We start from the raw sequence: 21,317 nt of genomic DNA, 5'->3' as shown, positions 1-21,317 counted from the left end.
GAGCGAAAAGGGGCTCCTTAATTGGGGGCCGGACCGGAGGCACCTTGAGCGAGGAAGGGTGTGGGTCCCAAGTGAAGCCAGAAGTTGTTGAAGTTGTGCAACATGTGGAGAAAGGAACTCAGGAGCTAGTGAGTTAAACTTGGTGTTCGAATTCCTTGTGCGAGCACTTCTGGCAACAGCATCCAGCTAAATCTTCACTTGCGTAAGAGCAGAAGCGACGTGAAGTTGTTTGTTGAGTCTTTAACAATGGGGCACTGGGTAGCACTCGCGTGTGATAATTTCTCTTTCACTCGCGTGAAGAGCAAACTCCACGAAAAGCAACTGTTCAATCTTTAAACTTTGAAGAAGTGGTCGTGTGTGACTAACTATGCTTCTCAGAGGAGTGACCTCTGAATCATTATTCATGCATACAATTGCTCATATAGAGAAAACAAGTGCTTAAACATTGTATTCGGAATTGGAGAAAGCAAGAATTGCCCAAGCCAAGAGTATTCCCCAATTGAGACTGAAACCAACCTTCCCAAAGCCAGGCAACAGTTTAAACATCAAAGTGAGCCAAATAGAACTTCAGCATTGCCTAAGGTACAAGTGTGCAAGCATTACCTGGAGTCAAAAGAGTTGCGCCAAAGCTTCTGGTTAACTATACAGGCTAACAGGTGGCAGAGGGAGGAAGGCAAGGTTGAGGAAGGGAAACTTACTGCTTACACATATTCTTTGAAGTTGATACAACCTGCATTGCCAAAGACTGTAGATGGAAGAGAGTAGAGTGTTCCAAAGGCAATTATAGGTCATTTTTGGTTGCAGATAGACAAGAGTGGCAAAGAGGTGACCCCTTTGGAAAAGTGCTATTCAGAGGAAGAGTGCCTTGCCTAGTTGAAGGTGTTGAAATACCTGAATGGGAATCTTGTCATAACCTATTTTATTTTTTATTGTATTAGCTTTTTGCAAAACCTTTTACAAATCTTTGTCATTTAGTTACATCAAGTATTCGGTCAGAAAGAGACAAAAAGACAAACAAAAGAACCAACAAGAGCATTGAAAACAATAAACCTAAGGACAGCCAGGGTGAAGATTGAAACTACTGCGGTTCTCAACTGATGATCCACATTTTTAAGATTCAAACAGACACATTGCTTCCAAAAACATAGAACATCAAAATATATAAAACATCTAGGCTTCTACATAATAATAAAACATCAAAGGCGTGTCAACTGTCTCTTGCTAGTAGTCTATCAAGATAGTTTACTGTGGCACATGTCAACATTTTATTATGACCAACTAAAATTGATGACCACCAATCGTCCATGTTGTCATTCAGAGCTGCGAACTGGCCCAGAGCGACAGTTTGTTTGGAATTTAATGCTAAACAGTTCACCACTAAGTGTTTTAGCATTTCCACATTATTACTGCAATATTGGCATGAGTTATTTAATGTTGCTTTATCTTGTTTCTGCCAGAGCATCTCTTTTGTCGGCAGTAAATGTAGCCCTAGGCGGAATAATTGGTCACAATGATATCTCGAGGGAAACTGTTGCAAGTACTTTGGAAGCAGGTTTACCGGTCATTTATCGCTGATTGATATAATAGCTGATTTTAGTTCCGAGAGACCATCTAGTGTCATGCTCCAGTCACTCTGGGTCACCTATTTGAAGTCACAAATGACTGAAGCTGTGGTGATGTAGATGCAAGACATCAGTAGCACAAATGAAGTGGAATACTATAAGGCAAAGGAGTATGCCCTCCAGGTAAAGTTTTGTAGAAGTTGAAGTACAAGTACAAGTGCTGTAAAGGCCTCCTGACAAAGATGCCTACTGTGACTCTTAATCTTAACCACCAAGACCTGTGTTTCTCTAACATTTACAGAAGTTGTATTTCTTTTGAACTGTTGCAAGGCTTCTTGGATAACTTAAAGTGATGGCAAAGCATTGTGGCTGGGAATAACATTGATGCTATTTTGAGGAAGTGGAAAGTCCTTATTTCTCCAAGAAGAAACGCTTTGCTGTTGTTGGAACTTTGGTTAACACACCTTTACCTTACCATTGAAACATCAAGATCTGAACTGAGACTGTATTACCTACATGGATTTCCTTGTTTCTTTTTGTTGAACTTTGGAGCTGAATTTACCTTGAATCCTGGGGAACAGAGTTTGTAGTAATGAGCGGGTGCCTGCAGAATAATTTGAGTGTGGAATGCTGGGTGGAATATTGTTCTTTGAGTGTGGGAATTCTAGAGGACAGTTAAAGAGAGAGTGAGCTGAGCTGGAGTGGATGGGCCAGTGTTTCTTCCAGTGTTTCTTCCTGCATTACAGTTGGGCTAAGTGTACAACTGGACAATAAAGCTACATATAACTTTCATGGTGTCCTGCATCTTATCTGAGAGAAGAACCCCACCTCTGTTATTTCACTGATGACGAGGACTTTGTCAGGACCAGGAACTGCTGCTGCTAGGGAGCATATTGTGGAAGATATTGCTCCTGATGTGCTCCCATCCACAGTAAATTACCAGGCAAGACTTGCAGGCCAGGCGGTGCAGGTGTACCTTGTCATCAAGTGGGTGTAGTGGGGCCGACAGGTGGTTGGTCCAGCATTGCTGTTTCATGCCCTGCAGTTTTGGTGGAGCAAGAGAAGGTTTACTCTAAGAGAGTGGGCAGACGCAGCAGCACGTTGCCTGTGTCCGAGTAGAGCAGATAGCGTTTTCATTAACGGAGTGGCAAGAAGTGCTGCTGTCTCATCGGTGCTGGAGAGCACCTGGTCGGAGCCCTCAGGCAGATTTCCCAAGGAGGTGTGTGGAGTACCGTGCCCACTGCAGAATAGGACGGAGAGGCTCACAGAAGCCCTGTGGCTGGGCGCAGCAGTGCAGAGTCTCGACCAGGCGGTAAGACAAAAGGTGCAGTGTCTGCGACTGAGGAGGCGGGTGTCCATGCAAGCACTGGAGAGAGCGGAGCGACGTGGCGAGTGCAAGCGGGAGTTATTGGGGCGGCCAGCACAAGAGGAGGTATGTTGTTAGGCCATGTTCCCATAGCTGTGAGCAACAAAAGAACTGTGAGAAAAGAATGGGATGAAGATGTCCCATCATCCAATGCCAGAGTAATTATATGGTGACGTCACCAATACCACAAGGGGCGTCCAAGCTTGCTCAGCTGGAACCCACAATTGCATTGCAACGCAGCGTGTGTCCCACTAACGTTATGGAACGCAGCGTTCTCAGTACGGACATGGAACGCAGTGTACAATTTCCAGTACATTCGGCTCCCTTTATGGGTGATCGTGTTGCTGGTGATTCGCTGTGCAGGGAGCACGCTGCAAGCGCAATCACTGCAGGGCCTGGTGTCATCATGGAGGATGTTGAAAGTGCACAAAGACGCAGCACACCATTTACGTGGATTGTGCATCTATGGGTGGCGGCCTGGAGCGTGAGAAAAGGAGGTGCTGTGTCTCCGGTGTGACTATGGGCGAGGCTATATGTCTCATCTGTACTGTGAGTAAACCGTCCTGTGAGGAGTTTTGTGGAAGATGCAGGAGTTTTGTGGAAAATTTGAGGGAGCTAGATCCAGACCTCTGGGGCTTATATGTACAGTTGAAAGCCCTTGCTGTATCAGAAAATCGACATAGTTTAGGTGTCTGGGGGAGGCCACTAATGTGTGTGTATGATGTTGGGTGTTGTGGCCTCTGGGTTAGTGTTTCCTTAGCAGGGTTAGTCATGGGTTAATATTTGTCAGGAGCCTGACAGGTCAAATTTTGTCTGCATGTATATGTTGTGGCTCCTGGGTTCCCTGAAAGGTGTGGTTGTATTTCCTCATCTAATACTGTGTTTCCTCTTTCTTGAGTGCATTTTGGACTTGAGGGTGCAGGGGATGTACATTTCATGTGGGTCAGTACCTTGCAGGGCACTTTGTGTTATTTTCAATGTGGGAATTTTTCATGTCTTGGTTTGGCAATTTACAGTAATGTTTGTTTTCATTTTAGGGGGGGGCACATTTTGGACATGTGGGTACGGGGTGTGTTCCCATCCTTTTGTCACTCATTTAAAGTGACTTTTGCAGGATGGGCATTCAAAATGTTCTACATTTGTGCTGTTGTGTTCGTATGGTCTCTATTTGTTTGCGTGTCAGTGGTGTGTAGGGTGGTGTTGGAGTTTGACTGTGGGTTACAGTTGGGGAGGTTATGTAAGGTGTTATGGGCTGTTGGTTACAGCCAGAGGTGACTGTTGGTTACAGTCGGGGTGGTTGTGCGAGGCGATAAGCTGTTGGTTACAACCAGAGTGATTGTTGGTTGCAGTCATGGAGGTCGTGTGTGAGATAAGCTGTTGGGTACAGCCAGTTTAGACTGTTGGTTACAGTCGTGGTGGAGAGTTTAGAGTTTGGACTGTTGGTTACAGTCGTGGTGTCTGGTGAGTATACCGTGGGAGTTTAAGCTGTTGGTTACAGCTAGAGTTGGATGTTGGTTACAGTTGGGGTTGGGTGGGGTGTTAAAATATTGGTTACAGCAGGAATTATTAGCTGTTGGTTATAGCCAGAGTGGATTGTTTGGTTATATCCAGGAAAGGATGTTGATATACTTTTGAATGGGGTGATTTGTTGTTGTTGTCTTGACGCCTTCCCACTGTTGGGCAAGTTTTAACTCCTGTGTCTGGCGTATGGCATGAGTTGTCAATATTTGCAGTTCTTGCGTAGGTGTTGTGTTCTGTGGAGGCGTGCAACATGTTTTGGTGTTTGTTGTTTGTTAGCTGCATGTTTATCCATTGTAGGAGGTGGGTTACATTGGGTGTTGGTGTACATTGCTCATTCTTGCCGTAACACTTTCTGTTTTTATTTATTTTCTGCCAGCTACGGTTTGTGGTTACGGTCTCTGAGTTATCTTCGGGGCATGTGCAGTTTCCACATCTTTAGCTCAGGCTTCATCCTGTTGCGTCCATGCGTCTTGATGTTGCTTTTGCAACTATCCATGTGTAGGTGCCAAATGTGTTCTGGGTACTTCATGGTGCATTTTGTTGTGCCTGGACACTGTGCTGTGGCCCAGGGTGTTATTGTGCTTAGTGTCTACTTCTGTTCAGTGTTTTTCTTCCATTTGCTGGGCACCTTGTTGCATCGTGTGTAGTTCCCCTTTTGGTTTCCGGTATAACTAACGGGGGAGAAGGGTAGTAATGTGTGGGTGCATGCAGAATTATTAGATTGTAAAATGGTGGGCTGGAATGTTGTTCTTTGAGTGTGGGAATTCTAGGGGACAGTTAGAGGAAGAAATAGTGAACTGAACTGAAGTGGATGGGCCAGTGTTTCTTCTTGCATTACACTTGGGCTAAGTGTACAACTGGACAATAAAGATGCATATAACTTACCTGGTGTCCTGCATTTTACCTGAGAGAAGAACCCCACCTATGTTATTTCAGAGTTCACCCAGGTTACTAAGAGGTTATCATGAAACTGTGAAAATCATTGTTGATGTTATTTGAATTGCCATATATTTTCTTTGTGTATTTCATGTTTAAGTGTGAAGGCCAGACACCCTGTGTTAGAGTGTTTCCCTTTAGTTATGTTAAGCAGGGAAATCCTAGTCAGAGGAGGGACAGCGTGGTGCTTGATACCATTTATAATTTAATAAAATGACATATGTTGACCAATCATCCAAAAGTTGTCTGCTTCGCATTGCTGACCCCTCACAAGACCCTCACTGTTACTGTTTTCAATTTAATTGGACTCATTCTCACCCCAAAGAAGCCCCTTGACTTGCAAAGACTTCTGTGGGGTTAACCTTACATAACATACTCATCACGGTATAGAAATGCTTTCTTCACCATTAATTGAATCGCTCCTCAAAATGATCTGACTTCCCGCAGCAGAGACTCAAAGGATGAGAGATATGAATGGGAATTTCAAGTAAAGGTGTCCATTTGAGTATTTGAGGACAAACAGTATGGTGCGTTTGTTGAGGTGTGAAGTAAGATGCCAGGTGTGGGTGTACTTATTTCTCAACGATTTGAGTCTCCTAGGAGGCGAAAGGCATGTTTCCATTTGGATGGTCCCATTGAAATCATAGATGGATGGTGTTGTTAATATCTATGGAGGGTGGCTAGTATTCCTGGGAGGTGTGACAAGGCTGTTATCCTGGCCTTGTCAACAGGGGGTGGGACCTACTCTCAGCTGGGGGGCCAAAGGCCTAACAGAGAGAAATCCAGAGCCAGTCCTACCCCTAAGGAGGACATTGGCAGTTCAGAGGGCCCCAATTCTTCCAGCGCCACAGTAGTCCACATGGGGAACCCGAGCCCTCCAAGTAAGAAAGAGCTCTCCAGGATCCTACACCGCACTGATTCCAGCAACATGAGTTGGAGCAGAAGAGGTGTGAGAGGAGAACATCAGTTGAGGGAGCAAGTAAAGGAATATTTGAGCATGATAGGATACAAAATACATCAAGAGAGTGGGTAAATAGCACATTCCACTATCACGTTTAGGCCATTAAACACTTAAAACAATAACATCCGATCTGGCGGACTGGATCGGGTGCCAACAGCCAAGACGCCTACCAATGGGCCCCGGTGCCGTTACCACCTGATCCGGCTTTCCAGATCAGGTGGTATTGCTATTAGCACTACAGATTTTAAATCCGGAAAACCAGGGTGCTATGAGCAATATATTTTGTTTCAAAGAACGGGATGCCTCGCAGCGTCCCATATAAATAAACAAAATACTTACTTAATATGGCTGCCATGGATCTGGAAGGCAGTGCTCCATACAGAACCCCTCTTCCATTTCCAAGGTGGCCCAGGAGGCTGGAGTGGCGGCAGCAGTTGCGCTGCCGCTGCTGATAAGAACCAGGTAAGTAAGGCTGGAAGGATACTGGAGACCCGAGGGGGAGGGTAGGACAAGATGGCAGGGTGGGGGAAGCAGCCATCAGGTTCCTTGGAACGTGGGCTTGGATCATGGGATTCAGCCCATGATCCGAGCACCCTAATTGGTTGGCTCCCATGCCCTGGGTACTAATGGATAGTCTAGGAACAGTAAGAAAGTCCAAGAAAGAGATTAGATAGAATAGGCACGGCATTTAGGTACTTCCCTTTTAGCATGAGGAATAATCTAGACAGTAAACAGAAACATTCAGTACATACTAACCCAGGTACTAGGGACGCCTGAGTTAGGGTTTGTGATAGAGCCGATGGAAATAGAACACCCAAGACTCAGTTATGCTTCAATTTGTTTTATTAAACTTGGTAACAAATCTCAATAACCAGCTGCTTAATAAGATTTTGGTCTCTCGAGGTCCTTTGGGTTAATTAACAATTTCTCTCTTACTAGGGGATAGCTGAAGAGTGGGAAACTTGGTATTGAAGGGCTGTTCTTAACTCTCTATCTTCGCTCTTTCAGTTCTTTCAGGATTAACTTGGTCTATAAAATGATCTTTCCTTTCTGGTATACTTAATTTCTCCCTTTTTAGGGGTTAGGTTAAAAGAGATGGCACATGAGGGGTTAAAACTTTTGCTGTCCAGTACCCCTGTTCTGTATGACCTCCTCCGTGAGCAACAAAGAAATAGTCTTTTGTAAAGGTTTCATTCCATTGTTCGCTTAACCCCACTCCATTCTCTCTCTCTCTTCGTGTATAAGCTTTCCAATGAAATCTTTGTTTATACAAATAAAGTCCCTTCTCACCCGTGTGCCTCTTTCACGTATTCAGCAACGGCGGTTGTTCCCATGTCTTCCGCTTTCTTTGTCGAACGGAGCCTGGACTGGCTCCTCGTTGACACGCCTCTCCACACTGTCTTTAGATACCGACACTCCAAGTCAAGTGGGGGCTCAAATGGCGCTCCGGGGCTCCGCTCAGCTGATCTCCGTGTCTATGTGAATGGCGTCTCTACAGGCCCAGGCCCGCAAAGGTGGGGGCTCGACTGGAGCTCCGCGGCTCCTCTCAGCTGATCTGTGCAGCTCCGACAGTCTGCACTGTGCCAGTTTCCTCTTCCGATGGGCCCAGAGAAAGACACTGTCAGATTTCTCAGCTGATCTGTTACTCTTCGATCATCAGAGCCGGATCATACATTTCACCTCGTCTGCCGGCGTATGACCCTCTGCAGGATTCCGAGACCCTCTGTAACAAACTCTTCAGCACAACTTCTTTTAACCAACTTGAACAGCAATACCCTTTAACTTCACAAGGCGCTGAACAGGAGCGAACCTCGACTTAGCTCTCGACTCAACTTTTCAATAGGCCCACTCGTAAACCTCCTCTTCAGGTGAAACCTTTACTTCCGCAGTCTATCAAAACGAAACATAACCAACCGGCCAGTATTAAAGAAAAGCACCTTCATTCCACACTTCTTTATCTCTCATTGGTTTATCTTCATGTCTTGAATAATGAAGGCCCTCCCTTCAAGTTACACTATGACATCACTCCACCAGCTCACTTGAAGGATGTAATTATTTAATTGCTTTTACTTATTCAATTGGCTCTGAACTCGCTCATCTTCCTTTGCTACATCACACATCCTCCCCCTTAAGCCCTTACACTCGGGAAGGGCATGTAAACGAGTCAAAAAATCAGCTTGTGTCATTTTCCTCCCCAGCTGATGAATAGTTTGGAATGAAAACAGTTGTAATGACAGAAACCATCTCAACACTCGTTGATTTGTCTCCTTGTTCCGGGACAACCATACCAATGGAGCATGATCAGTGACCAACGTAAACTTCCTCCCAAACGAATAGTACCTCAGAGACTCGACTGCCCACTTTACGGCCAGGCACTCTTTCTCAAATGTTGCATATCTCATTTCGTGGGGAAATAGCTTCCTGCTAATAAATAGGATGGGTCTCTCCTCCTCTCCCTTGTTCTGGAAGAGCACTGCTCCGAGTCCTGACCCAGAAGCATCCGTATGTAGATAGAAAGGCATTTTAAAGTCAGGACAGTGGAGAATGGCTTTGTCTGTTAGGGAGCTCTTGAGGGAGTTAAATGCTGTCTCTGTTTGACCATTTTTCCACTCAGACTTAAGAGGCGCCTCTGACTTCAAAGGATTTGTCAGTGGTGTAGCTATGGTTGAAAAATGTGGTATAAACCGCCAATAGTATCCCACGAAACCAAGGAAGGCCCTAACCTGCCTGGTAGTTGCTGGAAACTGTAGTTGTCGTATGGCCTCCATTTTCTCCTGCTGTGGCCTGATGGTTCCTTGTCCAACAAAATACCCCAGGCATTTGGTATGTGAATTTGCCAAGTTTGTTTTTTTAGGGTTTATGTGTAACCCTGCCTTCTGCAAGGTTTGAAAAATGGCTGCTAGATGTTGCACATGATTCTCCCAACTTTGGCTGTACTTCACAATGTCGTCCAAATATGCACTCACATAACTTTCATGACCTTCTATTACATAGTTCATCAGCCTTTGAAAGGTAGCCGGTGCACGATGGAGACCAAAGGGAAGGACAGTAAACTGGTACAAGCCACTTGGTGTAGCAAAAGCAGTCTTTTCATTATCCAAAGAAAATAGTGGTATTCACCAATAACCTTTTGTTAAGTCAATTCTTGACAAAAACTTTGCTTTACCAAGTTTTTCCAAAAGGTTGTCAATTCAAGGCATGGGGTACGCATCAAACTTAGATACCTCATTTAGTTTTCTAAAATCATGCAAAAACGAATACTCCCATCGGGTTTCAGAACCAACACCAACGGGGAACACCAGTCACTATGGGATGGTTCCACTACACCCAAACGCAGCATCTCTTGTATTTCCTTCTCTACATCTCTTAACCTGGCTTCTGGAATCCTGTATGGACGAATTCTCACCTTTGCTCCTGAATTGGTCTGAATATGGTGACACGTCAGCGTGGTCTTCCCTGGTATCGAAGAAAAGATATCCTTATATTGTTCTAGTACCTTATCAAGCTCCACTTTCTGAACATGTTCTAATTTTGGGTTGATGCTCAGAGCTTCCTTCCCTACCGGAGCCTCGTCATTGGTAGGAATTCTGGTGATCCCTCTTCAACATTAACCATGGCCACCGTCACCTAGGGTTCGACCCATTTCTTCAGAAGATTAATATGGAAGTCTGAAGAGGGATCCTACTCTCGGGTTGACGAACTCTGTAGGTTACTGGACCCAATACCTTTTCAATTGTATAAGGACCCTTTCAAGATGCCAGCATTTTATTTTCAGATGTAGGAAGAAGCACTAAGACTCGATCTCCTACTTGGAAATTTCGTAGTCTTGACCCCTTGTTGTAGTATTGTTCCTGTTTTCCTACAGCTTGTTGGAGATGTAGTTGTGCCACTGACTGAAGTTTTTCCACTCTTGACTTTAACTGAGAAGCGTATTCAGACAAGGTAATTTCCTGACTTGGCTGCACCTCCCAGCTCTCCTTAAGGATGTCCAATAGAGTTCTCACAGGTCTTCCAAATAAGAGTTCAAATGGGGCAAAACCTGTAGATGACTGGAGCATTCCGCAGAGTCATTAGTATCCATGGAAACACCCTATCCCAATTTCGCTGTCCGGGTATGATAGTTTTTCTTAGCATTTGTTTAATTGTCTGGTTGTATCTCTCAACCAGACCATCTGTTTGGGGATAATAAACAGCAGTTTTAAGCTGGGCGATGTGCAATGTTTCGCATACTTGATTTAACACGGCTGACATGAAATTGGTTCCTCTGTCCGTAACTATCTCCTTTGGTATGCCCACTCTTGATATGAAAGGAATTAATACATCACATATTTGTTGGGCGGTTGTGGAACACAAAGGAAAAGCTTCTGGGTATCATGTAGCGTAATCCACAATTACCAGCAAATACTTATGACCTCTACTCGAAGCTTCCAATGGACCCACTATATCCATCCCAATCCGTTGGAACGGTTCCATTATTAGTGGCATAGGCTGTAGAGGTGCTTTGGACACACCTGCTCAATTCGTTTTTTGGCACTCGCCACATTGCTGACAAAAACGGGCTATTTGTCCATACACACCCGGCCAATAGAACCTTGCAAGAATCTTTTGAGTGGTCTTTTCTACACCGAGGTGACCCTCGCCTACTTGAAGATGGGCTACTTCAAGAGTGGGTAGGTAATATTTGCTGGGTACCAAAAACTGACGGACTGTGCCTTTGTCAGGATCAACATATATACGATAGTCTAAACCTGTCTTTAATAAAGTGTGGTGTTTTTCCCTTTGGGTCTTCTGCGGCTGCATCTCTTGCAATTTTCAAAAGTGGGTAAGGTTCCTGAGCCATGTGGAAGCTATACCCTCCTTCGTCTATCTTCCAGTCTACAGCCACAGGATACATGTTCTGTTCAAGCCATGAGTGTTTCTCGAGTTCTTTCACATTCTTACTTTTCTTTAGTTTACCGGGTTGACATATGACTTCCTCACTATAAAAAGGTGCTTCTTTCAGCCAGTGGTCTTCTACCTTCTGGATGAGGCAAGGAAGATCAGGTACATCAGAGCTAATTAATAAGGGTTCCGGCAGCGCTGGCATTACGGCCGCTTGTACTTTCATTTGTTCCCCAGCCACTTTTATCCTTATATCTTTGAGGGGGTACACTTTAACGTCACCATGCACACAACGAATTGGAATACTCTCATTCAACTTCTCCACATCACCTACCAGGTCTGGGTTCACAGCCGTTTGCAAGCTCCCTGAAACCAGCATCGCTCTGGTAGGCCGACCCTCCACCTCTGCTTCACAAATATATGGATATGTGGCTTTAAGGCTTGGCGAAGTACCACTCTGGTTGATTTCCTTGACTGGTTCAAAGTTCGCCATATCCATTGGTCCGGATTTGCTTTTTCTTGGACACAATCTTGCTAGATGGCCGCACTCCCCACACTCGAAAGCACTGAGGGCCCCTCGCACTGAGACTAGGCGGTCGGCTAACTTGTGAGGTCCCTGCTCCCTCGCTGTTAGGGCAATACCTAGCCACTTCCCACTCCGGTCTTCGGATCATTGAGTTCGGCCAATGTGATGAAGTCATTGGCCGATTTCCTACCCCAGCGGAGCTTCCTCCGGTCTTGAGATTAGTTGGGTAAGACATCAGTTTCTCGTGTCCGGCATTCTGATATACAGAGGTGATATTGACTGCCTCAATCAGGGTGGGTCTATGGTGTTGCCTGACCCACCTCTGCATCGGTAAAGGCAATGCGTCAACAAACTGTTCCAGAACCACTTTCTCGGCCATCTCGTGCACTGTTGCGGAGTTGGTCTGAAGCCATTTCTCCCCTAAATCTTTTATTCTGTAGAAGAGCTGCCGGAGAGTTTCTTCCATTAGAAGCTTGGTATCCCTGAACTTAAGCCTATAAGCTTCATCGTCGTGGCCAAGTCATTCTTGCACCACCCGTTTCATGTCCTGATAGCTGGTGTCTCCCACTGGATTAGCTGCCTGGTAGGCGCTCTGCATCTAACCGGTCATGAGGGGGTGCGATGTAGTGGCACAACCTTCCAGCTCGCCATTGTGCGTTCCTAGCGACCCTTTCGAAGTTGACAAAGAAGTGTGCATGATCCTCGCCATTGGAAAACTTCTGAAGAACTGAGGTAGGTACCGAGGGGTGGTTTTGCATGTTGGTGGCTTCCAAGAGTTGGGCCTGCTGAAGTTGCAGCGCCTGTTGGAAGGCTTGCCTGTCAGCTTGTGCCTGCTGACTTTGAAGCTGTAGGGCTTGTTGTAACAATTGTTGCCCCTCACTCAATGTCTTTATGAGCTCCTCCATTGTGTTTCGCTCTATCCCATCGCTGCCAGCAAATGTGATAGAGCCGATGGAAATAGAACACCCAAGACTCAGTTATGCTTGAATTTGTTTTATTAAACTTGGTAACAAATCTCAATAACCAGCTGCTTAATAAGATTTTGGTCTCTCAAGGTCCTTTGGGTTAGTTAACAATTTCTCTCTTAGTAGGGGATAGCTGAAGAGTGGGAGACTTGGTGTGGAAGGGCGGTTCTTAAGTCTCGATCTTTGCTTTTTCAGTTCTTTTAGGATTAACTTGGTCTATAAAATGATCTTTCCTTTCTGGTATACTTAATTCCTCCCTTTTTAGGGGTTAGGTTAAAAGAGATGGCACATGAGGGGTTAAAACATTTGCTGTCCAGAACCCCTGTTCTGTATGACCTTCTCCGTGAGCAACAAAGAAATAGTCTTTTGTAAAGGTTTCATTCCATTGTTCGCTTAACCCCACTCCACTCTCTCTCTCTCTCTTCATGTCTAATCGTTCCAATGAAATCTTTGTTTATACAAATAAGTCCCTTCTCACCCGTGTGTCTCTTTCATGTATTCAGCAACGGCGGTTGTTCCCATGTCTTCTGCTTTCTCTGTCGAACGGAGCCTGGACTGGCTCCTCGTTGACACACCTTTCCACACTGTCTTTAGATAACGTCCCGCCCCCACGAAGGTGGGGGCTCAAATGGAGCTCCACGGCTCCTCTCAGCTGATCTCTGCAGCTCTGACGGGCTGCACTGAGTCAGTTTCCTCTTCCGATGGGCCCGGAGAAAGACACGGTCAGATCTCTCAGCTGATCGGTTACTCTTCGATCATCGGAGCCGGATCATACGTTTCACCTCGTCTGCCGGCGTATGACCCTCTGCAGGATTCCATGCCCCTCTGTAACAAACTCTTCAGCACAACTTCTTTTAACCAACTTGAACAGCAATACCTTTTAACTTCACGAGGCGCTCAATAGGAGCGAACCTCGACTTAGTTCTCGACTCAACTTTTCAATAGGCCCACTTGTAAACCTCCTCCTCTTCAGGTGAAACCTTTTCTTCCTCCATCTATCAAAACAAAACATAACCAACCGGCCAGTATTAAAGAAAAGCACCTTCATTCCACACTTCTCTATCTCTCATTGGTTTATCTTCATGTCTTGAATAATGAATGCCCTCCCTTCAACTTACACTAGGACAACATCACTCCACCAGCTCACTTGAAGGATTTAATTATTTAATTGCTTTTACTTATTCAATTGGCTCTGAACTCGCTCATCTTCCTTCGCTACATCACAGGGTGGTATTGGTTTGATTGGACAAAAGAGCGAGAGAAAGAGAGACGGTCGACTCAAAACTGTAGCCCTCTAATATTTACAATTTGCATGGGATCTACCTCACTGTTTCGATTAAAAATGTCTCTAGGTTTAGCCATACGCACACGAGAATAAGAATCCTGCTTCCCTTTCTTCCCTTTTTGTTCTACTACGTGTTGGTTCAATCGTATTGCTAAATCAATTCAATATGAGTAATTAGTATGTGGAGATTCTACCTGATCCAGGGCAACTTTTAGCTTATCTTGCAGGCCTTGATAAAAAACTGCACAGTTTATTTGGTACCCAGTAAATTTAACGGAAACATTTCAGAGTGGTACATTTCACTGAAGACCATCATACTGAAAAAAACTGAAAATGTTAAATAAATATATATAGGGTAGTGCTGTAAGGGGTTAAAATGAGTCAGAATGGATTTGGGATTGCGTTATAAGGATACAAATAGGTGTTTTGGGGGTTAAACCCAAATAAAGAAATGTTTTTGTGTTTTTCTGTATTTTGGTCGCGATGAAATTTACCACTCTGAATTTTTTGTCAGTAAAATCACATATAACGATTTAATTCTGTGACGGCCCCTCAGTTTACATGAGTAATCAATTGAAGTGTGTCACATGACTTACCGAATCCCAAGCTCCCAACCTTAGTGCCAATAAATCTTTGTCCTCAGCCACGGTCTCTGACAGACGGTCAAACAACCATCCAAACTCTGGCCCCAATTGTATAACAGGAGGTCCTCTTGCTGTACGAAGACAAAGGCCCATGAGGCTGCATCCCTTACTAGGTTTGATATAACAAATGCAGCTCTGACTTGGGTAGTTTGAAACGCAGTTGATTTACACAAAAAATTAAACTACCACCGAGTCAAAAACGTGAAATATCTTCAAGGGTGACTGGCAGATCATTTTCGGGACAACTGAAGGTACATCAAAATGCTACGTGACCACAACAGTGGGTGGATTCCATACTTGAACAGGAGGATGCTGTGAAGGGGATGAGGAGCTTGAAGAGGGGTAACTTTTGCCGTCAGGGTTTGTACCCCTGTTCTTCAGCCTGCTGTGTTCTTTCTATCTGATGTTAATTCCCCATTTATGCCCTGTAAAACCTTTAAAACATCAGCCATCTTCATGCAGCCATCTTCCTATTGCACAGGTCGTTTAGTGGTAAATCTGTCAAGGGAAACATGTGAGAGGATGTGTGACAACCACACCCTATGTGTAACGACAGAAACAATATGACATGACCCTTCCCACCTTGGTTGGCGTGGATGCCTGGATTCTAACATAGCAGGGCACCACAAGGCAGCCAAAGGAGGGAGGAGGGAGGGTCAGGGAGGGGTTGTGGATAAGGAGAGTGGAAGTAGGAAAACCAGAAGAGGATTAGAGAGAGATTATGAATTGGTAGGGGAATTTCTTGATAAATGCTATGAGATGACTTCACCACTGTCATGCACTCATAGACTTTCCTATATCTGTTGCACTATTTCTACTCACAGGAACAGAGGACTCCACTCAGGATATGTAGACGAGAGATCACAAGTGTGAAACAAAGCTCAGCAAAGTCCAACACTAGGCATGAGTACAAACAAATAAAGACAGAGGGCCTCGTTACCGCCTGGGTCGTACCTTTACCACCATGGCGTAAACTATGTTTACGCCATGGTGGTTGGCGGACTTACCGCCCCATTCCGAGGTGAGTGGGGCGGTAAGTCCCCATTAACCCATTTACCCTTCCCCATTCCCATTTTTGCCCCATAGGGCATAATGGGAGTGGGGAAGGCGTTAATTACGCCACTGTAAATTACGGTGGCGTAATTAACAACAAGGTCCCTTAGCGCCATGGATTTTAACACCTGCTAAAAGCAGGTGTTAAAACCTCCATGGAGCTAAGGGACCTCGGAATCAGGTGGTAAGGGTTGGCGCTGTTTACGCCGCCGTAAACCCCTTACCGCCTGGGTCCTAATGAGGCCCAGAGTCTAGCTGTGAAGTGTTAACATGCAAGTGGCATTAGCAGTCACATTAGTCATGGCAGCCTTCGAAACCATTGACCACCCCACCCTCATGGACAGACTGCATTCTCTTGGCATTAGGGAGGCAGCTCTGAAGTGGATATCCTCCTTCCTCGCCAACATATCCAAAATAATACACTGGCCTCCCTTCTCCTCGACTCCCCCCCACTGTTGCCAACAGAGTGCCTCAGGGCGCCTCTCTCTCTCCACTGCTCTTTAACCTCTACCTGAGCATCCTCCCCTGCACTGATCCATTCCCACGGCGTATCTTGCTACAACTACACAAATGATAACCAAATCGTATTCAAGATCCCAAAGGGCCCTTCCTCGCCCTCCCCTGATCTTGCATCATGCCTCACATAAATCTACTGCTGGATGACTGCTAACCATCTCCTTCTCAAGCCAGGAAAAACTAAGATCATGATCTGTGGGAAGACTGCCCTCTTCCCCCAACCCACCCCTTGGTCGCCCTCACTAGCCCACACCCCTCCACCTCCAACACAGGAAATAACCTTGGATGCACTATGGACTCAGACCTGACGCTATCACATCACATCAACTCTGTTACCTACACTTACGCATTCTCTGACGCATCTTTCCGCTACCTGATTTTCCTACACAGAGTAGCCGTGACCATTGCTATTGTCCTCTCACACTTAGACTCTCACACTTAGAACGCCCTATAACTGGGGGGCAACCGCATCACAACTTAGAAAACTCCAACCCTGCAGCAATGCTCCTTCTTGCCATAGGCCCTAGAAAACACACTGTAAGAAAGGCATGGTATCGAAGTAAAGACAGACACAAGTGATCACATTTCAAGGGTGTTTATTGAACTGTACAATATGTAAGATAAACGCCTAATCTAAATCTAAGATTGGAGCTACGACCATCAAATAATACTAATATGGTCCAAGTGCAGTCTAGTCAAATAAAAAGGGTCTATGCTAAAAATCTATTACCAATCATTACCGCTATGCTACAAAATAACAAAATAGTGTGGACAATGTTCACAAGAAAAAAAAGAAGTGTTCACAAAATGATAAGTCAGGATGTTATGGCCGGGGTCTCCTGTCCCCACGTTTTAACAACGGGATAAGGTGGGACTCTTGATCACAGCACACTCATGGGCCTCTGCAGCACAAGCTTACAGTTCCTTTCAACAATATCAGGGCCCTCTGTGGCCAAGTCTCTTTAATGCAAAGTCGCTTGCCTCAGAGGACCTGATGAACCATAAACAACATACTTCGGGTGGTTTCTATTCACTCTAGGATCCCCATCTGCCGGACTCGGATCCTTCCTTCAGTACCATGAACACTGAAACAAAAGGTTCCTTCTCTCAGTGTTAGCCTCCCTCAAACGAGTTCACTATGGCTTTTCCTTCAAAATATCATCATCTGCAATATTCAATATTCAAGCGTCTCAATGTCTTTATAAACAACCATTCGCTGTGGACATGGTTGTATACTAATTAACCTTTTCACAATTGACCTCGGGAGAATTGACCTCGGGAGAATTTACCTAATTTAGAAGGTCAATTAGGACATATATGCGGGGGGGAAACCCCCACCCAATACAACCCCCCGCCACCCCTCACCCAATCCCCTTATATTATTTATAATCCAAAACAAACGCAATACATATATAAAAGAACTAAAATAATATAAAGGTCAATTAGGACCACTATAATTAGGTCAATTGTGCAAAAGGTCAATTGTAAAAGGTCAATTTGGGTAATACCGTGGACATCCCTCGGTCAGGTTCACTCGTGTTGTCACAATGATTACGTGTGTATAACTATTCACCCCGATTTGTGGGCATACATCAGCTGGGTTCACATTTGCCAATTCACACAGTTAATTTACCACAATACAGGATTCACCTTCCTTAGCTTTCTCAACGTATCAAGACTTTCAACTGTACAAGGGTTTTTGCTTGACCCTGGTATGACCACCTTGACACTTCACGCCGGCCTCCCCTAAGGCCTCTTGGTTCTTGCAGTTTCAGACAGGTCCCGGTCAGAGTCTTTCGAATGAGCGTCCACGTGGGCTGGGCCCCTCTGCAATTGGCCCTTGACTGGGCTTTCTTTAAAGTTCTTTTGTTCATACAATGTTGCTTGCAACCTTGGGCCTAGCACAGTTCGGTTTACTATCAGTCTCGTCTGACTCACCGTCTGTGCTGAACTTGCTGGACTCTCTTGTCTCGGGAGTCAAGGATGGCAGCATGGCAGCAGGCGCTTCTCCCCGCCTTGGTTATCAGAGCGGGCGGGCCCTGTGTATCGTTGACAGCTGTCACACCACACGCCAGCTGAACTTCCCGGTCTTATGACTTCTCTTTCGGAGGCTTCACGGTTCTGGGTTGAAAAAGCCAAAGGCAATTCCCTCCTTGTTGTCCTCTCAGGTCTCGCCACCTTTCTCCTCCTTTTGAACTGCTGGTCTGGAATAGCTGCTTCCTCGTGCGTTCGTCCTTGCTCAAAGTGTGCTCTCGTGCTCTGCATATATCCCTGTGGGGAAGGGAAAGGGCACTCTGGTGTGTGTAATTTGCGGCAATTGCCTGACTCTGCCTGACCCTTGGGACATGTCAGGTAAACGGGTCTGGTGTTAGTCCGTTGTTTGTCATGGTGTAAAAGTGCTTTTGTTGGAAAAGGGTGAAGGGGTAGAATTTCTAGATATCCTATGGGGTAGGATGGAGGGAAAAGTGTCAAACGGAAGGGGGTACCGCGTCTCACCCTTTGGTGTCCCACTTTCACTCCCCGAAGACAGCCATCCGGGTGATCCACCCCCACTGGTCCGCCCCAAGGAACTGGATCCAATAGCGATGGCCATGTCCTGGCCACCTGGATGACAGATCTCCGGCCGGGGACCAGTGAGTGAGACACAGTCAGGTTTCTCACACCACCCTCTGAGTCCTTCACTGGCTGCCGATCGGGTGATGGTCCACCTTCAAGGAAATGTGTTTCACTCACAAAGCTCTCCACAACACAGGACCAGAATATTTGCAACACAAACTTACACCCCACAGGCCCAGCAGAAACCTGAGATCTGGCAGAAGTCTCCTCCTCATCATCTTTGGTGAGGAAGGATAGCTCAGGGGCAACATATTTGTCTTGGAAGCAAGACAACATAGCGCAACACAGTTTCTAATCCCGATCCTGTGCTTAGAAACCACTCTCTGATATTAAGTGCATTATAAAAGAATAATTATAATACCAGTCACAAAATCGAATAGGGGGCTCTTCTTTTTCAGTCCATCTCTGACTATCTGCAACTCAATTCCATTTACCCTCTGACGCTTAGAGGATCAACTCACTTTCCAGAAGGCTCTTCCCTTCTGCACTCTGACTGACCTAGTCCACCTCTTGGGTGAACTATCAGCCCCAGACAGCAAGGCGAGGGCACCAGATGAGTCACCTGATTAGACAACAAGGTGGTAGCTAGCCCTCATGGAAAGGATTCCAGTCGGGCCTTATGATGTGCTCTGCAAGACCTCATGGCAACTAGATATCAGCCTAAATTCACCATCTAGCACTTCATCACAATGGAACATAGTTGCATCCCTCCCGGGGCACAGCTATCCACAGGCAAACATCTGCAACAATCATGACTTCACAACACACATCACTACTTCCAATAGAATGCAGCTGAGTCCCTTGAAAATATTCGGTCAATCTGTGCACATAATTCATTCTCCTTGGCTCTCCTACTCTCATGATAGTCTGACACAGCACCCATCCACTATTCTGATTTCCATGGGCTGTTGTCAGGGATCTAGCTACCCCCTACCTACTTTCACGCTGGCTAGAAATGCACACACCATTTTAGAATCCTCCTTCACATCTCACATCTCGGTCCTCAGCCCTCCGAAGGCGTTCATCCCCCAATGCTTCGGGGCATATCAATGTCAGTAGGCACTCTACAAAAGCCATATAACATAACAAAAGCTGGAAAGTGTAAGAACACAACTAGCATTGGCAGTCACAGAAGTCTACTTTTGAGTAGCGAGGCAGACAAAAAGTAAGCAGAACCATATACTTGGGATTTGTTTGGTTTTCGATTTTAGGAACACACATAGCCTGTTGCTTCACAGGCCATTTTCTTCTTTGAACATCAGAAATACTTGTTTTAGCATTTTGTCTGAGTGTCTCAATCGACAAGAGAAGAAACAATACTGGTTCAGAGCATAACACCAAAAACACAGATATGCTTCTTAATACACTTGAACTCATACTTAGCTCTGGCCCTTGAAACCTCAACCAGGATTCCAAGGGTGACATCTATAGATGACAAGAATACTCTCCGAAATTCTGCAAATGAGCTGAGTGTAGAGTTGTGCTCAAACCCATTGGTGGCGAGATCCATCTTTGTTCTGCCTGCTGCAGGTTACACACTAAGTTCATGGTTAGGATGAGCACTGAGCAACAATGCAGCACCAAATGAGTGCCGTCCACAAGGTCAGGGAGTCTCTGCATGATCAAAGGAGTTCAGATGAGGTTTGACCGTGAGGCTCTGTGGACAGGTGTAGGATAGCCCCTGAGATGCTCACACCTGAAATAATACAATCCACTAGGGAAAAAGCTGCAGGATAACAAGTTTTATTTCCATACAAAAGGAAAAAGCACCAACAAAGAACTCTGCTGCCCCAGAACGTTCTAGCAACTTCGGCATGTGCAGTACATTATAACATTACAACATGAAACACTTGTGAATAGGCGTTTTATAAATGCCATTTCATGTAATAGTGTCACTGGTGACGTCATTACATACAGTAGGTACCCGCACGGTGGATTGGAGGGACCCTACACATAGGTCACCTGCTCCATAAGGGATGGCAGGCCATTGGTCTCCACCTGATCTGTCCATCTTCTTCCACGTGGGCAAGGCTGCAGTCATCACGGGTCAGCCGATTACCATGCAACAGGAGGAAAGCTAAAGTCACACGCTCCCAGACAGAACAGCATTCTTCCAAGGTATCCCACTCTCGTTCTGGGCTTTAGTTTCATTCCACCCTGCACCTCGCAGCACACTTCACGTGACCTAAGAGTGAAGGCATGAGGGCCTGCTTTCTGTTCTTTTGATCAATCGAGAGTCCAACAGGTTTATGGGCAATGGTCTGGGATTATCTGGTACATTGGAATTGTGGGTCCTAGGGCCAAGGCATTTGGGTGCTATATTTTAGTATTAGAGGTAATGGGGGTTGAAGGCCCATGCCCTCTTTCTCCTGGGACCCTGCTATTTACACTGTAAGGAAGGCATGCTATCAAACAGTAAGATAGACACAAGTGATCACAGTTGAAGGGTGTTTATTGAACTTCAATGGGGTTTGAAAGATGTCTA

This window comes from Ambystoma mexicanum, chromosome 5p, assembly GCF_040938575.1.
Source record: "Ambystoma mexicanum isolate Mex_15411 chromosome 5p, UKY_AmexF1_1, whole genome shotgun sequence".
Lineage (NCBI taxonomy): Eukaryota > Metazoa > Chordata > Amphibia > Caudata > Ambystomatidae > Ambystoma > Ambystoma mexicanum.
The sequence above is the reverse complement of the archived record's forward strand: the minus strand, read 5'-3'. Positions refer to the sequence as shown.